Genomic DNA, 19,752 nt, shown 5'->3' with positions numbered 1-19,752 from the left:
GTTTTATTTTCACCGACACCGTTCTTCCTTCGGGAACCCCTGGTTGCTGGAGCTGGTCTCTGGCACTTAACCATGCCTCAAAATTTAACTTCTGATCTCTCTCTCTTGAAAATGCCTATTCATTTCACAGTCTGTCTCATCTGAGTTTATGGTAACTCTTCTTCCAGTTTTTACGATAATAGCCTCGCTATCATCCCTGGCTCTGCCTTTTGGATTACACCCCTATTTTGTCCCTCAGCAAATCTGGGGACTCGACCTTGAAAATATATCCAAAATTCCATCCATATACTCCATTCATGCTACACTCACTTCCTCCATCTTGCTCTATCATTTTTCTCCTAGATTACTCCAATGGTCTTCCAACTGGGCTCCCTCCTTGTACTTCAGTCTATTCTCAGCCCAGCAGCCGAGGTGATCCTGTTAAAGGTAAATCAGAATGTTATTCCCTGGATCAAAACCAGTTTCTTTCAGAGTAAAATTCAAAGTCCTTAGTAAAACCTTTAAGGCCCTACAGGAACTGATCCCTACCATTGCTCTCACCTCATCCCCTTTTACTCTGTCCCTCAGTCACTCTACCCCCAAAGACCTAGGCCCCCAGCTACTCCTTGAACACACAAGGACACTCCTACCCCAGGGATTTGGTATTTAATCTTCCTTTTCCCCCAATACAACTAATTGTTCGTATTAAAGCTCTGATTACAGTGAGTAAAATACAACCCTTTAATGCTTCTAATCCCTCTTTCCTACTTACTTTTTCTTTAATGTGTTTCACTATCTAATAATACCATGGATTTTACCCAGTTATATTGTGTAGTATCTCTCTCCATCATTAGAATATAAGCCCCATGACGACTGGGGTTTTGTTTTACTCACTCTGTAACCCCAATGCTTAGAACTGTGCTTGATGCATGATAAATACTCCATAAGCATTTGTTCAATCCACAAATAAATATATTTTTAAAAGATACTCAGGGGGTACCTGGGGGGCTCAGTCAGTTGAATGTCCGACTCTGGCTCAGGTCATGATCTCACAGTTTGTGAGTTTGAGCCCCGTGTCAGGCTCTGTGCTGACAGTTCAGAGCCTGTAGCCTGCTTGGGATTCTGTGTCTCCATCTTTCTCTCTGCCCCTCCCCCACTTGCGCACTGTCTCCCCCGCACCCCCTCAAAAATAAACATTAAAAAAAATTTTTTATTAAAAAAAAAACTACTCACATGGGGTTCCCCGGGTGGCTCAGTGGGTTAGGTGTCTGATTCTTGATTTCAGCTCAGGTTATGATCTCACAGTTCGTGGGAACACGTCCGGCGTCAGGCTCTGCACTGACAGTGAGGAGCCTGCTTGGGATTCTCTATCTCTCCCTCTCTCTCTGCCCCTCTCCTGCTCACACTCTCTCTCTCAAAATAAATAAAGAAACTTAAAAATGATTTAAAAAAAGATGCAAAAGTAAATTGACATATGTGTACATATTTATGAGTTTATAAAATGGTGTGGGAGTATACAAACCAGAAAGTTCATATTGATTCCCTCAAGAAAGTAGAAGCAGAGGCAATGAGGCAGATTATTAAGTTCTTTCCTTAGGCGTCTCTGAATTGGCTTCTTATTATAGGGGTTATATTTGTGATTTTTTTGAGAAAAACATTATAATTTAATTTTAAATAAGTATATTGATGTTAGCCCAAAAATGTACTTAAAACCCTCAAATCCAAAGATTAATCCATTTCTCCCTTTCATCATTAGTGTCAGTATTTTAATTGGAAACACATAAATATTCAGGCATGGTAGCTGTTTATACAATAAAAGATCCAAGAGTTTCAGTAGTTTCTGAGCTTCCCAGAAATAGAAGCCATTCCAGGCTTCCTCCCTAAAAGCATAACCCCCTGCATCATGACCAAGAATAACCTAACTGAACCTTTAGCAAATCAATCCTCATTCAGAAATATTTTTTTTTCATATTCTGATTATTTCTGGCATTAAAGAATAGTTTAAGAAGGCTGAAAAACAGCATGTGAAGTGACTATTCATTTTTTTTTTCAAGTGAAGCAGTGTGCAGAAACATAAACAAAATACAGCTAAAGGAGATGTGGGGATAAAAAACAGCCTCTTTGACTTTCCCAGGTAGCTTCTGAGATAGCTAAATGGAAGTCTTAGGGGTCCTTGCACTTAGATATTTATGAACCATGATGTGGGCAGGGTGAAGAGTAGAGCAGTCTGTTAACTTTCAAATAAAGTTGAAGGAATGTTTGAAAGAAATGAGACAAGATAACTGTTCTCAATTATTTTAAGAAGCAAGTTGACTTTTCTGTGAAGCTCCAGAGAACATCAATAAGTTTAGTGAAAAGGAGGTTTAAGAAGACAACTTGTTTGATACTAGGAAAAAATAAACTGTCTGGAAATTATAGTTGGCCCACGGTGGAATGAACTGCCAAGTGCGATAGCAAACCTCCTGTCTACTAGAGGAATGGGAACAGAGACAGAACCTGGCTAACCAACAAAGTGTGATAGATGGCATTACTTACCAAGTGGGAGATTAGATCATTACAATTCCTACCAATTCTCAGGTTCTAGGGGTCCTTGTGTTAGGACTCTTGGTTATAAGTGACAGAAACTCTCCTTTTGCTTAAGCTTGCACAATTGAAATGCCAGATTGGATCCTAGCTTAAAATGTGGCTCAATTCAAGGGTTTAAGGTTTTGCATCTCTTCTCCCTCCTTCTTGAATCTATTTTTGTCTTCTTTTTTGGCTTAATTTTCATGCAGAATCATTTCACATGACAACAAAGGCTCTCAGCAATCCCAGGCTTAAACTATCCTTATACCTCGAAATCTTCAAGAAAGGAAAGAAAGGCACTCTTCTCAATGGAGAAGTCTAGGGAAAAACTCTGTCACATCTATGGTTACATGCCTGCCCCTGAAACAATCTCAGCATCCAGGCAGGTAAGGCACACTGATTGGCCAGCCTGGGTCACAAGCCTGCTGAAGAGGAAGAATTTCCACTCCCCTTCAAGGTCCTTCTAGCCAGACTCAGAATCAAATTGACACGAGACATATTAATGGGAGAAAATCAAATTTAATTTTGTACATATGGGAAATCCACACAGACATGCAATTCCAAGGACAGTCAGGCAAAAATGACGTCCAGAACTAAGGGGAAGGGCGGGTAGGAATCTAAGACTTCAAAGAGAAGAAATGCAATTCACAGGAAGATAAAAAAGAGTAAATGTTTGGTAAACAAATGTTCACTGGGCCCCTCAGAAACAATGGGACAAAGAGAACTTGATCACATAGGTCTACTTGTGTTCTCCCTGTCTACTATACCTAGTTCATTTCTTAACATAGTGATCTATGGTGATAGTTCTCTTCCGGGAGCAGATCAGATCTTCTATCTAAATTCTTTTTAGGTAGTTGAGGGGAAAGGTAAAGAGTTTTTCTTGAATGTACAGGGTTGTGATTGCTTTGTAATTCAAAATACTCTTCATGCCAAAATGGCCCATCTTGGGGCAGCCTGCCGTTGGCCCCTACAAGCCCATCCCAGTCCCAGGCAAGCAGGACCACGTGAATGACAATTCCACCAGGTGGGGGTGGACTATTTCCCTAAAGGAAAAATTTTCTCAGCAGAAAAATAACAGATGTCTATTATATTCTGAGAAAAGCACATAAAACTAAAAGATTTGATTGTTACATACATCTGACCATTCCGGTGAACTCAAAAGGAGAGACAAAGGTTAACAGCCCTACTTTTGCAGATTACAAACAAGAAGGCGTTGAGTCCCTTCACATGTTTTGGCTTAGATAGAGCTTTCCAGAATTAACGAAGAAAATCATGCTGTTTTCACCGTTGCATTGCAATGGGATGGTACTAGGGTAAGAAGATGTGTGCTGTCACCAAATATGTTTCTATAACAGATGGGAATTGCTTTTTCTTGAAATAGCTACTGATGTAGGGATGTTAAGATTAGCTAGGGCAATGGCTTTCCTTTTGTAGGAATTTGTATTATGATAATCAACCAACCAGAAGGAACTGTTAGTCATCCTTTCCCTGTTTAGAGGCAAAGCTTTGCAAATGAAAGAGAACAATATACATGTAGGATATACGTATGTGTATGTGTGTGTGTGTATTTCTCCTCTTCTATATATATGCAGACATTTATAGACTGTACACAAAATGAGTCCACGTATTTCTGACAAAAAGGCAGAATAGCATAATGTGTACGAGCAAGGTTTGGGAACCATTCTGCCTGATTTCAGATCCTGATTCCTTCACTTACTAGTTTGGGAACCTTAGGCAAAATACTTAATCTTTCCATGTCTTATTTTTTCTCGTCTTTTACTAATAATAGCAACAATCCCAAAGAATGAATGCATTAAATGAGCAGACAAGGGAAAAGCACTTAGAAGGCTGACTGTAGCATCACAAGTGCCCAGTGAAGTGTGTTATCCTTAATTATTACTGTCACCAACCTTGTATGTGGTATGTGTAATGTTAAGGCCTCAGTTTCCACTCTCCAACAGCTATGTGAGGGTTCCCAGGAGTAATAATATAGAATTTCTATAGAATTCTAGCATGATATTTTATTCTCTGTATGGGGGCATTTTTAATCTTGTGATTTTACTCACAAATGTGTCAAACAGCAGCTGAAACAACATTCCTGGTATTCAGAACCAAGAAAACCCAAACAAGTGAAGCTAATAGACAAAGAAATTGACCTAATAATGAATCATTTATGTTAAAAATCTCACATATACAATAGTTTTGAACCAAAGTAATTCTATAAATATTATCTTTTTAAAGAGGAAAGGGGTAAAACCAGAAATTTGGCATTTAATTTCTTGAATTATATCCTTATTAAACAGTGCCTATGACATGAATGATACAAACATACAAAGAGGGAGATAGGCAAAAAATGAAAACCAATTTTGCAAAATTGCTTAGTAAGGTAAATTCATCATCACTCATTAATGGTTAATCGGTCTGAAAATAGGCACAAACTTATTCTGGTCCCAACTACTTTACAGAGAATTAATTTAAAAATGGAAGATGATGGTTTCCAGAAGTTAAATTTCTCTGTATGTCACCAAGTTTGCTCCTAACTTTCTTCCCGTAAAGATGATTTGCTGGATATGAATGGAAACTTTCCCTTTTGGAATCCCCCATATGTCACTGTATAAATTGGATTCAGAGAAAGTAATTTGGTTGCTGCAAATAGGATTTCAGTAGCACAGGTAGGCTAGGCAGTAGGACAAGGCAATTCTAGGAAACCAAAACCCAGCTTCAGGAAACTAGCCCTTTAAGGGAAGATGGGGTAAAAAACCTGGCAAATATTTAACTCAAAGCCAGGTTATCCTCAAATAAAATAATGTACTTCATGGATTCCCAAGAAATGCCAGTTTCTCTTCAGTGGTTGCTGATGGCTTTTTAGATGTTATGATGTCACATAATAGATTTTAATCACTATGCTCGAGAAAAGGAGGACTATGTAGGAAAAAACGAACCAAGGATGGATACACCCAATGTAGAGACAGCCTCACCTGGTGATAGCCTGAACAAATGATAAAAACTTATTCTGATGAGATTTCTTGCCTGCATCTGGATTTAGAATTAACAGCAAGATAAAGCTGGAAAGAATTTTAGAGGACATCTTGTCCAATCCTTCATTTCTTGAGTGAATCTCCATTATGATATTCCTCAAAAGTAGACTTTTATCTTGAACACAATACACCCAGTGTTATTTTCCAGAAAGACAAAATCCATTAAACATAATGCAGTGTGGACTCTGAGAAAGTTCTTTTTTAAACTGAATATAAGTTGATCTCCTGGGAACTTCCATGCATTGATCCTAGATTGATCTCTTTAAAATTCCCCATAATTACTAAAATACATTTATTCAACAATTCAGCAACTATTTCTTGAGCCTCTCTGTCACAGGTGAGACACTTTTCTAAAAGCTGAATAGAAGATACAACATGAAAATATAGTTCTTGCCCTAAAGCTGCTTATAGAAATATAAAAGTGATGTAATTAGTTTTAGCACAGATCAGTTTCTGGGTCCAAGGTACAAGGAGATGCAAGCAAGATTTCATTATCTCAGTGGAGAAAGGCATCACTTCTTTGTAGGGGCTACAGAGAAGGCTCCTGAAAGACAAGGGGACAGGGAAGTGATATCACAGAGGGACTCAAGAGCATGAGCAAGGGTGAAGGTGAGAAGTTTGGGATTTTAATGCCTCCTGGATTTCTATCTTATACATGAAGATGGAGAGACTTGAACATGTTCTGTCACTGCATATGTGCAGTTTGTGACATTTGGACATGTGATAAATTATCATTTTATAAACCTGAAATGGATGGAGTTTAACTTGGCCACTTCCCTGCATGTGATCGGCAAGAGATTCTCATCTAAATAACCAAATGATAGTTTCTACGTTTTCTACAGGTATGGTGCAGTGTGTGTGTGTGTGCGTGTGTGTGTGCGTGTGTGTGTACGTGTGTGTGTGGTGTGAGGAACTGCTAAATTTTTCTCACCTTGTCAGTCATCTCTGGATGAACTGTAATGTCTCCTGGAGGGGAACCAGGTGGGAAAGCCACAGATGGATAGAGCAAGGGATATTTTATCCTCAATGAATACAGAGACTAGCTGGCCCAAGAATAATTCCAGGTGGCAGAAATGTAATGGTACCCACTTCAGGGGAATTAGGCAAGGTTCCAGCAGGGAGCCAAGTTTGCTTCAGATTCCACCAGGAATCAGCCCTTTAGAGGACTAGAGGCTTGTATTTTAAACATGACAACTGTTATGCCTCTTGTATTTTCTGTAATTATTGCCTTTTTGTTCACTGAGTATTAAAGTTCTTTTTGAAAATGTCAGCCTGTCTCAACTGAGCAAAGAAAAACATGAAAAGTTATTTCAATTCATGTTTTGCAGCTTTAAAGGAGGTATGGGCTCCCTGGGGCCTGATGTAGTGGAGGCCACAATAATCTAATGGAGAAGAAGCCCCAGAGGAAAGAGAAATTTACAAGAAAAAAAAAGGTGGGTGGCCTCTTAACTAGCCATTCTCCTTTATAAAAATATTGTTCTGGACTTTTATTTTCATATTCCTATATCATAAGAGATTTATGTGTGTGTGTGTGTGTGTGTGTGTATAATATGCTTATATATAATATGCTTATATATAATATACTTATATATAATATGCTTATATATAATATGCTTATATATAATATGCTTATATATAATATGCTTATATATAATATGCTTATATATAATATGCTTATATATATAAATAAAACAAATATATATGTATATTTTATTTTTATTTAAGTTTATTTATTTTGAGAGAGAAAGAGAGAAAGTACAGCAGGGGAGGGCCAGGGAAAGAGGGAGAGAGAGAGAGAATCCCAAGCAGGCTCCATACTGACAGCCTAGAGCCTGATGCAGGGCTCAAACTCAGGAACCGTGAGATCATGACCTAAGCTGAGATGAAGAGTCAGACGCTTAAGCGACTGAGGCATCCAGGTGCCCCTATTGCATATATTTTTTAAATGTTTTCAAAATTCAACTTTTTTATTCTGGAAAACTGCCTGTGCATTGTAGAGGAGAATAGAAAATGCAGGTAAGCATAAAGCAGAAAATTAAAATGATCCATAATTCTATCATCAGAACATTGGTACTGTTCTGGTGTTTCATTCTACATTTCTTTAACTTATAAATGTATATACATTTCTGGCACAAGAGTAGAATGAAATGGAATTTAGGATTTTGATTTTTTACATGTATTGTGTTGTATCCCTTTTTCTGTTGTTTGTAAATTGTCCTACAGCAATCTTTTTAGTGGTGGCACAGCATTGCACAATGCATTTAAATCACACCTCACTTGTTAGGCATTTGACTTCGTTCCATTTTTACACATTTAATATGACATTACAATAACTAGATTTCATTTTCAGCTGAAAACAAGGGAGGGGTGGCGGAAGGGCATTTTTATAACCTAAACCTTTTCTACTTATCTAAACTTTTTATTGCAGCTTCTGATTCTATTTCAAGCATACTTTAGGGCATGAATGGGCAAACTTTTTTTATAAAGGATCACACAACAAACATTTTTGCCTTTGTGAACCATTTAGTCTCTATTGCAACTTCTCACTTCTGCTGTTGTAATACAAACACAGAAGCAGGGGCGCCTGGGTGGCTCAGTAGGTCAAGCATCTGGCTTCAGCTCAGGTCATGATCTTAGGGTTTGTGGGTTCAAGCCTCACGTCGGGCTCTGTGCTGACAGCTCAGAGCCTGGAACCTGCTCCAGATTCTCTGTCTCCCTCTCTCTCTGCCCTTCCTCTGCTTGCGCTCTGTCTCTCTCTCAAAAATAAACATTAAAAAAAATTTTAATTAAAAAAACCACAAAAGCAGTCATAGATAATACGTTAATGAATGGGCTTAAAGGTGTTTCAATAAATCTTTATTTACACAAGCTGGCAGCAGGCTGGATTTGGTCTATGGACGGTGTTCTGCTGACCTCTGCCTTGATGTTCAGAGTTTTATGGCCATGCCTTATTTGATCTATCCTGTCATTTTATAAGCTGAATATATACCAATGTTCTTCTAGGCTTGGGGGATATAAAGGTGAAGTAGACACAGACTCTGTCCTTGTGGAACTTAATATTCTGTAACATTGATTTCAAAGCAAAATTCAAATAGGCATGTGTGCAGTCGGTTGTTTGGGATAAACATGTAGGTCTGTCCCAATTGCTAGGACCACAGAAACATGATGGTCATGCCCACTAACACTTCCCACTACCTCAGTCATGCAAACCATACCTGTGAACCCTAAAATGCAACAATGTTTTCTTTTCCTAAAAGAAAACAGAATAAATGAGAAGAAAATAGAAGCTACAAAATGCTAGCACATTTCTTGCAATATACCAATTTTGTGACTTTAAACAATATCCTTAACTTCTCTAATCCTCAGTTTCCTCACCTATAAAATAGGGATAATAATGGGATTGTGAAGACTGAGGTCACATGTGTGAGATGTCTGGCCCACTACATGGAATAAGTGTGTAATAAATGACATCTAGTTTTACTGATATGCCCTTACATAGACAGTTGTTCATAAAATTAGGTAATATTCTTCACTGATTTGTTCATTAAACATTTTTTATTACAATATATAGAAAGAGCATCTCTGTCTAGGACAAGTGACAACAAAGGAAAGAAAGAAAAATATAAAAATTAGGCACCAGAAATGAAATCTGTAGATCTGAAGTCATTTATAAAAATGGACTGCTTTATCCTTTACACAGTTAAAGGTATTTCGTACATACTGTGCCTGACCCAGTTCATGTACCTCCACAGACCTCAGTCCCTCCTGGCTGCCAGGCTCTGTCCTAGGAGCAGCAGTGACACCAGGTCCCATGTCCATTGTCATAAAGCCCTGGCCACATCCACCACCGCCTCATCTTGTATGGCCTCCCTTGGGGGTGGGAGTCATGGGGCTCCTGCACCAGGTTACCTGCTCTCAACCTTGGCAAATGAGGACTCTGCTTCAGAAGCAGCCACAAGGAGCAGGTGACACAACTCAACAGCAGAGGGTTAAAGAATTAAGTACAGAATTAACATCTTAACAGCTTTTACCAGTGAGAAACAGGGGACCCAGGGGGAAGCAGACACATTGCCTTCTTCGTCCATCTTAGAGGGTTCGGGTTTTCAAACCCACACCCAATAAATGTCAGCACACAAACTGTGCCTCAGGCTCTATTGCCTGGGGAGCCAGGCTGACACCCACAGCATCTCATTGAATCACCATTATAATCTAAACAGCAATCCTATGACGTAGATGATATTTCTCTTTTATGAATGAGGAAATGGAGTCCTTCCTCTGGAGGTGGAAGGGTTCCTACAGGTCAGTCACAGCTAGACCTGGCCAACTTGACTCAATGAATTTCCGTGACACTGAGCTACTTTCAACATCATGTGCTTCCAGTTAGGCTTTATAAGCCTTCAGAGTTAAAAAGGAAGTCACTCCTTTTCTTCTCCCAACCTCCTTCAATGCCAACAAGGGCCCAGGGCCTGGGTTTATTAGAAAAACTCAGTGTTCCACCTGTTTTAGAGAAAAATTTCAGGTCAGTCTATCTCCTGTGTGTTTCCTTTATTACTCCCACTAAACACTTCACTTCTGACACTTCTGCTCACCAAATGTGTGGGGAGATTTCCCCAAGACAACAAGCAAGGGTCCTACATCACTGGGTATCCTGCAGTTTAATTCAATTCTGACACTGTTTACCTGGAATTAGCAACAGATCACAGGTTAAGGGCTCAGTCCCAGAAGACTGCCTCCCACCACAGCCCAGTACCCCTTCTGACACCAGTCACAAGGCCAGGTTATCACCTGTGCTTCTGATCAAAGGATCCCACAAACCCCTGTTTGAGTCTGATTAATTTGCTACAGTGGCTCACGATATTCAGAGAAACACTTACATTTACCAGTTCATTAAAGGATATTATAAAGGATGTGAATGAAGAGCCAGACCAAGAAATACATAGGGTTTGGTTCAGGAGGCTTCCTAGCACAGGAACCTCCTTCCCATGCAGTTGGAGTGCACCATCCTCTGGGTGTGGAAGTGTTTGCTAACCCTTTGAACCCTGTCCTTTTGGGTTTTTATGAATACTTCATTGATTAAATCATTGGCCATTTGCAATTGAACTGGATCTTCAGCACCACCGCCTCCCCCTCCAGAGTTGTGTGTAGGGGGTGATGGACTGAGAGTTCCAATTCTCTAAACACCTGATTGGCTCCCATGGCAACCAGCCCCATCCATAAGTTACCTAAGGGCTTTTCAAAAGTCACCTCATTAACATAATAAAGACAACTTTATTGCTGTCATCACAGGAAATCCCAGGCTGTGAGCCAGTAACTGTGGAAAAAGATAAAATACATATTGGAAATACATTTTGGTCATCGAAATGACCAAATATGTATTTCCTATGAATCACAATATTGTATTGGGGCTGCTCATTCAGAATCCACTGAGAAGAAAGGACTTGGCCTCCAACCCTGTGTGGTTCCATCTGATGTCAGCCTGCCTCTGACCCAGGAACCTACCCCATCCTTCCAGAGACATGGCTTCATTGTCATCCAGAGCTTACTAGGGGATAGCTCCACACCCTGTTTGAGGACTAGGGTGCAGTAAAAGACTACTGAGTTTTGTATGAATTCTAATACTTACTAGGTGGGTGACTACTCAAGCCTAAGTTTCTTTTTCTATAAAATGAGGATAATCACGTGATAGACACTGCCAGTGCCATGCCCAGCCCATGTGCCCCCAGCTCTCCCAGACAGGTCCTGAAGACTCCCATGGCTCTCTGAATCTCTGCCTGGTGGGGTTCTCTGGGAAGCAGCAAGCTAGTGCAGGACATACTGAATGTGCCAGAGAGTTCATGACTGGAGGACCTCAACCAATGAGGGACAGGAGTTTGTGGGTGAATGCCTCAGCTTCCTTGTGCCCTGCATAGGCCAATTCTGAGATGTGTTCTACACAGTCTCTTAGAAAATCCCCAGCAAGACTGAGCCCCACTTACCCACACAGGTCACCCACTTATTTACAAACCCCCTTCTAGCCTCCTCCCTTCCTTATGTCCCTTTCCCACATCCTCACTGTGTTACCTGGGATGGATTTCCAAATACAGTCATTTGCATCAAAACCTTTGCCTCAGGTCCTATTGGGCAAGCACTCTAGCTTGCCTATCTCAGGGGACAGTTAAAATAATAAAAAGGAAAGCCAAAGGGCTCCATTGCTAAATTCCAGGAGAATCAGGACTGTTTTGTTCACTACTGAATACCTAGTACTGAGCACAGTATCTGGCAAGTAGTAGATTTTGAATGCGTATTTACTAAATGAATGCATTATTTAATTGATTAATCTGAACTCACCTACTGACGCTCATGAAGAATTTACACTCTTTGACAAATTTAAGACGCTCAATAGATGTCACGGGTTCATTCCTTCTCTTCTGTCCACTGTTTTCTCTTCTGGGTCTGTTCCTTGAGGTTTTGGAAAGGTTGAACAGGACCTAGGGTTCTTGGGGGCATTTCTTGCTGTATACCCACCTCTCTTTCACTACAATCCCAACCTCTAAAAAGTTTTAAAATTATGCGTCACTGTCTATTACTTTTCTGCTTTGAATTGCTGTGCTGTCTGTACTCACCTTATAATATAATATCATCAATTAACAGCTACAGCAAAAAGCAGTTACATTTGGTGCAAATCAATGCCTTACAGACTCTCCATGATTAAAAAAAAAAAAAATTCCATCATAGACTCCTGAGTCTTTTCCACCAGTTTCCCCCAAAATGTACAGGAAAGTAGGTGACTTGTTACATGCCAGGGAGAAAGAAAGAAAGAAAGAAAGAAAGAAAGAAAGAAAGAAAGAAAGAAAGAAAGAAAGAAAGAAAGAAAGAAAGAATCTATATCAAGTATTTGGAAGAAATGTGAAGTTTAATGCACTATTTTATTAGACTTGGCTTTCCAGTAAAGTCTAAAGGTGGTCACAATATAGCTGGGATAAGTGTTCTATGGTTTGTTAAAGGACAAGACTACCTTGCAGAATTCATACCTGCCATCCCCCAGTCTTAGGCAGTGCTTCCAATAATAATAATAATAATAATAATGATAATAATAATAATAATAATAATAATAATAATAAACCAGTGAAACAAATAAAACCCTTCCCAGAAAGCTGGAGTGCTTATAGATCATTGTGTCAGAAGATGTCTTCCATCTGAAAATCTAGAGGAAGGGGACCCTGCATCTAGCCCTCTCAGTTTACAGAGAGACAAAGACACAGAGAGGATTGCCACCCACTCAAGACCAAAGAGCACATCAGTGGCAGAACAAAGCCCAGCTCCTCAATCTTCTGATTCTTCCTGATGCTTCTCCATCACATGCTACCTCCTTAGCTCCTGACAACAGGGCAAAAATAGTTACATGAGAAATATGTGTGTGGGCATGTATGTAAGTGAATGTTCATGGTTTATTTTTTCAGGGTTTCTGTCAATTTATGCCAGGTTTCCAAGGATATTATGCTCGTAAGAGAACAGCTACACATTTTCCCTAAACTAAAATCTCTCTTAATCATGTGTGCCTCATCTGTTTTCCTGGTTTTACAGTTTAGGGATCATGAATATACTGAATCTAGAGCTTCTACTGGTTCTTTTTCTGGGTCTGTGTTTTCCTAACAATAAGGTGAGGAAATTGAACAACTGTAGTCACTAGTGTATCTTTTAAATGGAAAATTCTGTGATCCCAGTAGCTTTGATGGCAGCTATGTAGCATCATAGGCTTTTCTTATCCACTGCTGTTCCCCGGTGTCTATCATATTTCACCATACCATTTCTTCTTCACCTAAGATACGCACAAGAGTTAGAAAACCTTTGCTGGGGGAGATGAAAGGGTAGATGGGAGAATGGAGGACTGAAAGAATCTACCTTGAGAAGTGAACTTCTTATACTGAAATTATTTGTGATTATAAATAACACTGACACAGTCCAACAAGAATCTCAATAATTTACATATGTGAAACCTAGAATTTTAGACCCACAAGTGTTAAGTTACTCATTATATTAATCTGCACATTCATTTATTCATTAATTTATATTCCACATATTTAGTTACACTCCCTTTCATCCACTCATTCATTATTTATCTAATCAATGCATTCAGTTAACGTTTATTGAGCACTATCCCTTCACCAAATTAACTTACTTCTTAAATTATTCACATTCTAAATTAGAACAAAAAAAAGGAACAATGAAAACATAAATTTATCAGAAAAGAAAAAATAAATAAATCTGATTTCATGGTCTTCACATCAGTCCTTCATATATCAATAAACCAACATATATCAATTAAGCTACTAATCAATGTCTCTCATCATTATTTATAATAAAACATTATATATATTCTATATATAGAGAGAATATATATATGGGACATATATATATATATATATATATATATATATATATATATATATATATATATATAGAATATATATATATATAAAACATTCAACAAATATAGGCGTTCTGGACCAGAACCAAGGATAGGGAAGAAAATTTTTGGTCAAGTTGAGCTTTTTAATAGAAGTGTTGAATGTTGAGTGAATTCCTTTTAGAGATATTCAAGCTTAGACTGGATGAACAACCACAAGGGGATCTAGATGAATCGTCTTAGGAGTGTTAAAGCCGGTAATGACTTTCCGAGGCTAATAGAATAAGTTGACGTTTTCTTAAGAAAAATCTGTACACGCATACAAAAACAATTCTGCCTAAAATTTCAGAGTCCATGCTTCCCTGAATTCTATCCATTAATCCTAAATTAAGCTCACCCACTCTGGAAAGATTCCAACATTTGAGAAGAAGATGGAATAGTTGACCTTTAAGATCCCAGAGCTGTGAGAGTTCATATTTCATGATGCCATATATCTTCTATCTAAAATACATCTTCTATCTAAAATGAGCTTTGTTATTTTCTTCACCCCCATATTAATGCTTCTAAAATTGAGATGAGCTTAGTAATCAATATGTACATTTAATTCAGTAGGACTTTTGTTTGTTTTCTGAAGAGCTTTTACTAAATCAATGGTACAATCTCCTAATCAATAGCAACTTTGAAGTAAGACACAGTACATTATTTATTGGATGATGTGTTTGGCATCGCTAAAAATAAAATTAAAAACAACGTCTCTGCCTTCAAAGAGTTGGCAATCAAAAATCTAGACCAATGTTTGTGAAATAGACTAATACCTAAATAATAGACTGATAGACTAAATAGCTAGTAATCAATCATTTGTGAGAGGGGCATTTTTCAGAAGTGGATGTCAGTACAAGGCAGAGAAAATAATTAAAAAGTCTTGAGATGGACCAAGGATTATGAATTGAATCTATGAAAGGGTTTGGGTGAAAGGGGTGGACTTAAACATTCTAAAATATTCGGCCCAGTGGTGTGGTTGCATGTGGGAAACAAAATAGTATTTAAATCTGCCAGCAATTTATTTTAGCTGTTGGAGATAAGTTATTAAAATTATCATTGAAGTTATAAATATGATTGAATGGGGAAGGATGTAAAAAATCTGTTCTCTATTCTGGAATGAACCTAGAAATTGTTCTTCATGCAGGTATGCCCTTTGTTTTGAGAGAATAATTTGATAAGTCTTTTAGTTATAGATATTTCAGGCAAGTAACTACCCATTTTTCTCAGAAAATCCTGAAACAGTGACATATTCCAAATGCTTCAGGCCAAGCATTTTGTTTCTGAATATAAAAAATTTATCATTCACGGGGGTTACAGTTGCCTCCTTGCAATGTTTATTATATTTTTGCCGAGTGCCACATTCTTCAATTCCCATTACAGGGTAGGACATCCAAGTCTAGAATCAGAGTGGAGAATACTGGGTTGGGGTCTATAATCTATAGGGTTAACTGGCCCCTGCAACATGACTGCAGACCAGGCTCATAAGAAAGAGATGAACACTGAGAGACCTTCTGTGGGGGTCACAGTAATTACATTTTTACAGCAGTTATTCCCAATATTCAGTTTTACTACTCCTCCATATCTGTATTATAATTCTCTCTAATCCCCAGTTTCTCATACAGTTTTGTCAGTGCTACAATCTGATATTAGCTTTTCCTAACTAAGAGGGGGACCTGTATCCTTGCCTGGGTCAAAGTAGATCACAGTGTAGCATGGTACAAAGAAATGTTTTCAAGCTGCAAGAGGGGACCGATGGAGAAGTCCAGGGCAGCAATCCATAAGCAGCAACCAGTGCAAGTGTGCAAACAGCCAAAAGAGACCCAGAAATGCATTGAGAGAGATCTGGACTTCCTGCACTCAAAATTAGGGTTTACTCTATTTTATTCAACTGCTAAAGGGAAAAAGGGAAATACAACTCCTTGGAGACTTCTGGCTTGAAGACAATAAATGTGTTTGTGGGTTTTTTTGTTTTTTGTTTTTTTGTTTTTTTGTTTTTTTTTTTTTGAGCCAGGGTCCTTAAGTTTTCTTCAGTGGCCTCAGAATATTATGAACCATTAAATTAGGTGTTGAAGGGGCACAAGAATTTCAAGCAACACAAGAAGAGATTTTATAGTAAAATAAGATTTTCTCTAAATACACATTTAAAATATACTGAGGAAAACATTTTGGAAAGGCTAGCTACGTGTTTCGTAATGGATTAGATGTAATTAGACTTTAAGACATACTATATTATGCTCCTTGGATATCATTGGCTTTTGGTTCTAATGCTCTCCCAGCAAGTCAACAGATAATGGAGCTGCCCTAGGGAGTCTATTCTTTGAGGAAGGTTGCAAAGCCCTAGGCACCTGGCTAATGACGAGCCATTTATTATTTTTGACTTCTGCACCATTAAAACAGGCTAAGCATTAAAAATGGAATTTATCCCATGAAGGTAATCAGAGATCTATATACAAAAGTAAATGAACAAAGATGTTTATCTCAGGTAACTGTAAAAAACTGAAATGAACCTAGAACCTAATAATCCAACGTATTAGATTTTTTCACTAAGTTACAGTGCATCCATTTCATGAAATATAATACAGTCATCAAAAAATATGTTGCATTAAAATGTTAATAGTGACTACCATTAATAATAATGCTGATGACAGTTCTGGATGGTTTGGATTCCCTTTTCTTTTTTCTTACCTGTTTCTGCACTGTGTAGAATGGTCATGATGTTTAATTTCTGCAGTAAGCAAAACAATAAAATTTGTTAAAACTGGGGTAGAAAAGAATAATCATGGTTAAGCCATTCTATATTGCTAAATACAAAAGGAAGCTAGAAAAGAGTAGATGGAGAACAACAAAATCTAAAATGTAGTTATATACAGAAAAAATATTTAAAGATCATGTAGTTAAATATCGATAGGTAATTCTAATTATTATATTATTATTCTACTGTTGTTAAAACGTTCAAGCTTTCTCCAGTGAGCATAAATTAATTTTTTTAAGTTATTAAAAATTAAGGGGTATTAAATTTCACCCTCAGGTGAAAGGTGGCTTTTCCTTAGCTGTTACAACTCTATTACCCAGAGAAGCCCACTTTCTCCTCTTCATTGTGAGAGCCTAACCATTTTGTAAGGTGACTCAAGACGTCACTGAGGGTATCAGGTGGGGGTACCATGTAGAAGAAAGATGGTACACTCCAATGGGCAGGCTGAAGGGAATTTAATAAAGTACTTTCTACCACATTGACAGTAAGGTTTAAGAAAGCCAACAGGACTTGGGGTGCCTGGGTGGCTCAGTCGGTTGAGCTTCTGACTTTGGCTCAGGTCATGATCTCGCGGTCTGTGAGTTCGAGCCCGGCGTGGGGCTCTGTGCTGACAGCTCAGAGCCTGGAGCCTGCTTCGGATTCTGTGTCTACCTCTGTCTCTCTGCCCCTCCCCCACTCATGCTCTGTCTCTATCTCAAAAATAAATGAACATAAAAACATTAAAAAGAAAGAAAGAAAACCAACAGGACATAGCGCATGTAGTAGCCAAGACTAATAACAACAGGGATGCTTACAGAGAGATCCAGGGTTTGTGGGACCTGAAATTTATTTACTCATTCACTTTATGAACTTTGATGAGATGAATACAAAGTTGCAAGTACAAATCAATGATGTAAACGAATGTTTTCAAATGAAAAAAAAATACAATAACTTACAAGCTTAAACAAAGCTGACAACCTCTACAAACACCTGGAAAGTAGCAGAGTTATATCAATTAATTGCCTGATGAAATGCTATAATCTTCCCCTACATTTTTGGCTGCATATTCTTTGATTTCTTTGTCCAATGACAACGGTTTGGTTCATAAGTTGTTATTGGTAATGACACATAAATTGTCATGATTTAAATCCAAACTGAGAAAGCCTGTAAGTCCCTTTTTATTATTTATTTCCGTTTCAAAAATTGTTTTAGGTAATGTCATGCGAATGTTTGGAATTATTCTGAAATTATTAGGGGAAAATGTCTATCAAGTTTCTTTTACAGGTGCCCTCTATGAAGTGGAAGAGTTTTTCACCCACCAGCATTGAGTCTCTATATTTCAACTTCCCCTCCAGGACCTAGTCACTTCTGCATCAGGCTTTGCAGGATACATCACAATTCAACTTCTGGCCATGTGTTTCCTTATGGTGATACCAGATGAACAGTGGATTATAGGAGAATTTCTGGAAGCCATTTCTTTACCATGTTAACTGCCCATAACTATTCACAGAAGTGACATAAAAATGATACCCCACTAAATTCAAACTAAATGTATACCTCAGGTCCCCATAGTCAGACCCTGCCTGTTCCCAGGGTCACTCCACATCACCTGATGCAAAGAGAATTGCAACACATGGAAGGTAGAGTAGGAAGAGGAGGCAGGATTATTCTGCTTTGAACTAACTGTATCTGTTGAATTAACTGTATCTGTTTTCTATTGCTGCAAAATAAATGACCACAAATTTAGCAGCTTAAAACAATGCCCATTTAGGGCCGTCTGGGTGTCTCAATTGGTTAAGCATCTGACTCTTGATTTTGGCTCAGATCATGATGTCATGGTTTGTGGGATTGAGCCCTGCATCGGGCTCTGTGGCTGACAGCTTGAAATTCTCTGTGCCCCTCCATCTCTCCCTCTCTCTGTCTCTCTCTTTCAAAATAAATAAATAAACTTAAAAAAATACTCACTTATTAGCCCACAGGTCTGTAACTCAAAAGTTCTCTGGATTCTCTGTTCAGAGTATCACAAGGCTGAAGTCAAGGTGTTGGGGGGAGTCCTAACCTGGGGGCTCTGGGGAGAAATCTGTTTCCAAGTTCATGAAGGTTGTGAACAGGATTTAGTACCTTGCAACAACAGGACCCAGGTCCTTGTTTCCTTGATGACTGTCAGCTGGAGGCCTTCATCACTTCCTTAAAGTTGCCTACAGTCCTTCTCATGGGATCTCCTCAATCTTCAAGCCAGAGTGGTGCACTGAATCCTGCTCCTGCATTAAATTTTCCAGGCTTCCTTTTCTGCCATCCATTGGAGAAAACTCAACAATTCGAAGGGCTCATGTGTTTAGATCACAACCACCCAGAAAAGTTCCTTAGCTTAACATCAACAGTGCCATATAATATGGCAATAATGGGAGCCATATCTCGTATTCACAGGCCCCAAAGATTAGGACATGCAATATTAGGATAACTTTCAAAATTCTGACTACAAGATCTTATTTTAACAAGGTATCCAAAAATACATGACCACATTGATACCTTGTTTGGGTTCCTCTCCAGGTGTGGAAAAGCAAGTGAGGGCCACTAAGGCTCAATGCTGAGTATAACTCTGAGCTTTCTACCCATTCAGGGATAAGGAGAAGGAGTGGTCACTGGAACCCAGAGAATATGCCTATATGAAGCAGTGATTTAGTGGAGGAATGCAGCCAATCTACAGTGACTTGGCATGAAGGAGGCCCTGAGATTCGAATAAGTATCCTAATCTCACTCTGCTACAATCTACTATTGGTTCCTTTCATTTGCCAAATCCACTGAAAATCATAAAACAAAAATGTTCATGGATGCAGTCCATGAATCTCAGGCTCCCTGGGCACACAGGAAGGTGGAAAAGTCAGAAAACAGATCTGGAGGGCAAAATGAAGACATCCAGTCCACTGATGGATCTCTTTCTCTAGTTCTTTAGTGCTTATTGACTGATGCTGTGGTGTTGGCATTCACTTGTACCCTTCCTTCTAGTACTT

General features: G+C 38.6%; 1 long non-coding RNA gene across 1 annotated transcript; it reads left to right on the top strand.

Moving 5' to 3' along the window:
• The first annotated feature begins 338 nt into the window (after positions 1-338).
• LOC122201672 lies at positions 339-18,468 on the top strand. Its single transcript, XR_006194292.1, has 3 exons — positions 339-426; positions 6,911-7,015; positions 18,026-18,468. It is a non-coding gene; the product is annotated as an uncharacterized LOC122201672 (long non-coding RNA).
• The last annotated feature ends 1,284 nt before the right edge of the window (positions 18,469-19,752 follow it).

Source organism: Panthera leo, chromosome A1 (genome assembly GCF_018350215.1).
Source record: "Panthera leo isolate Ple1 chromosome A1, P.leo_Ple1_pat1.1, whole genome shotgun sequence".
Lineage (NCBI taxonomy): Eukaryota > Metazoa > Chordata > Mammalia > Carnivora > Felidae > Panthera > Panthera leo.
The sequence above is the reverse complement of the archived record's forward strand: the minus strand, read 5'-3'. Positions and strand labels throughout refer to the sequence as shown.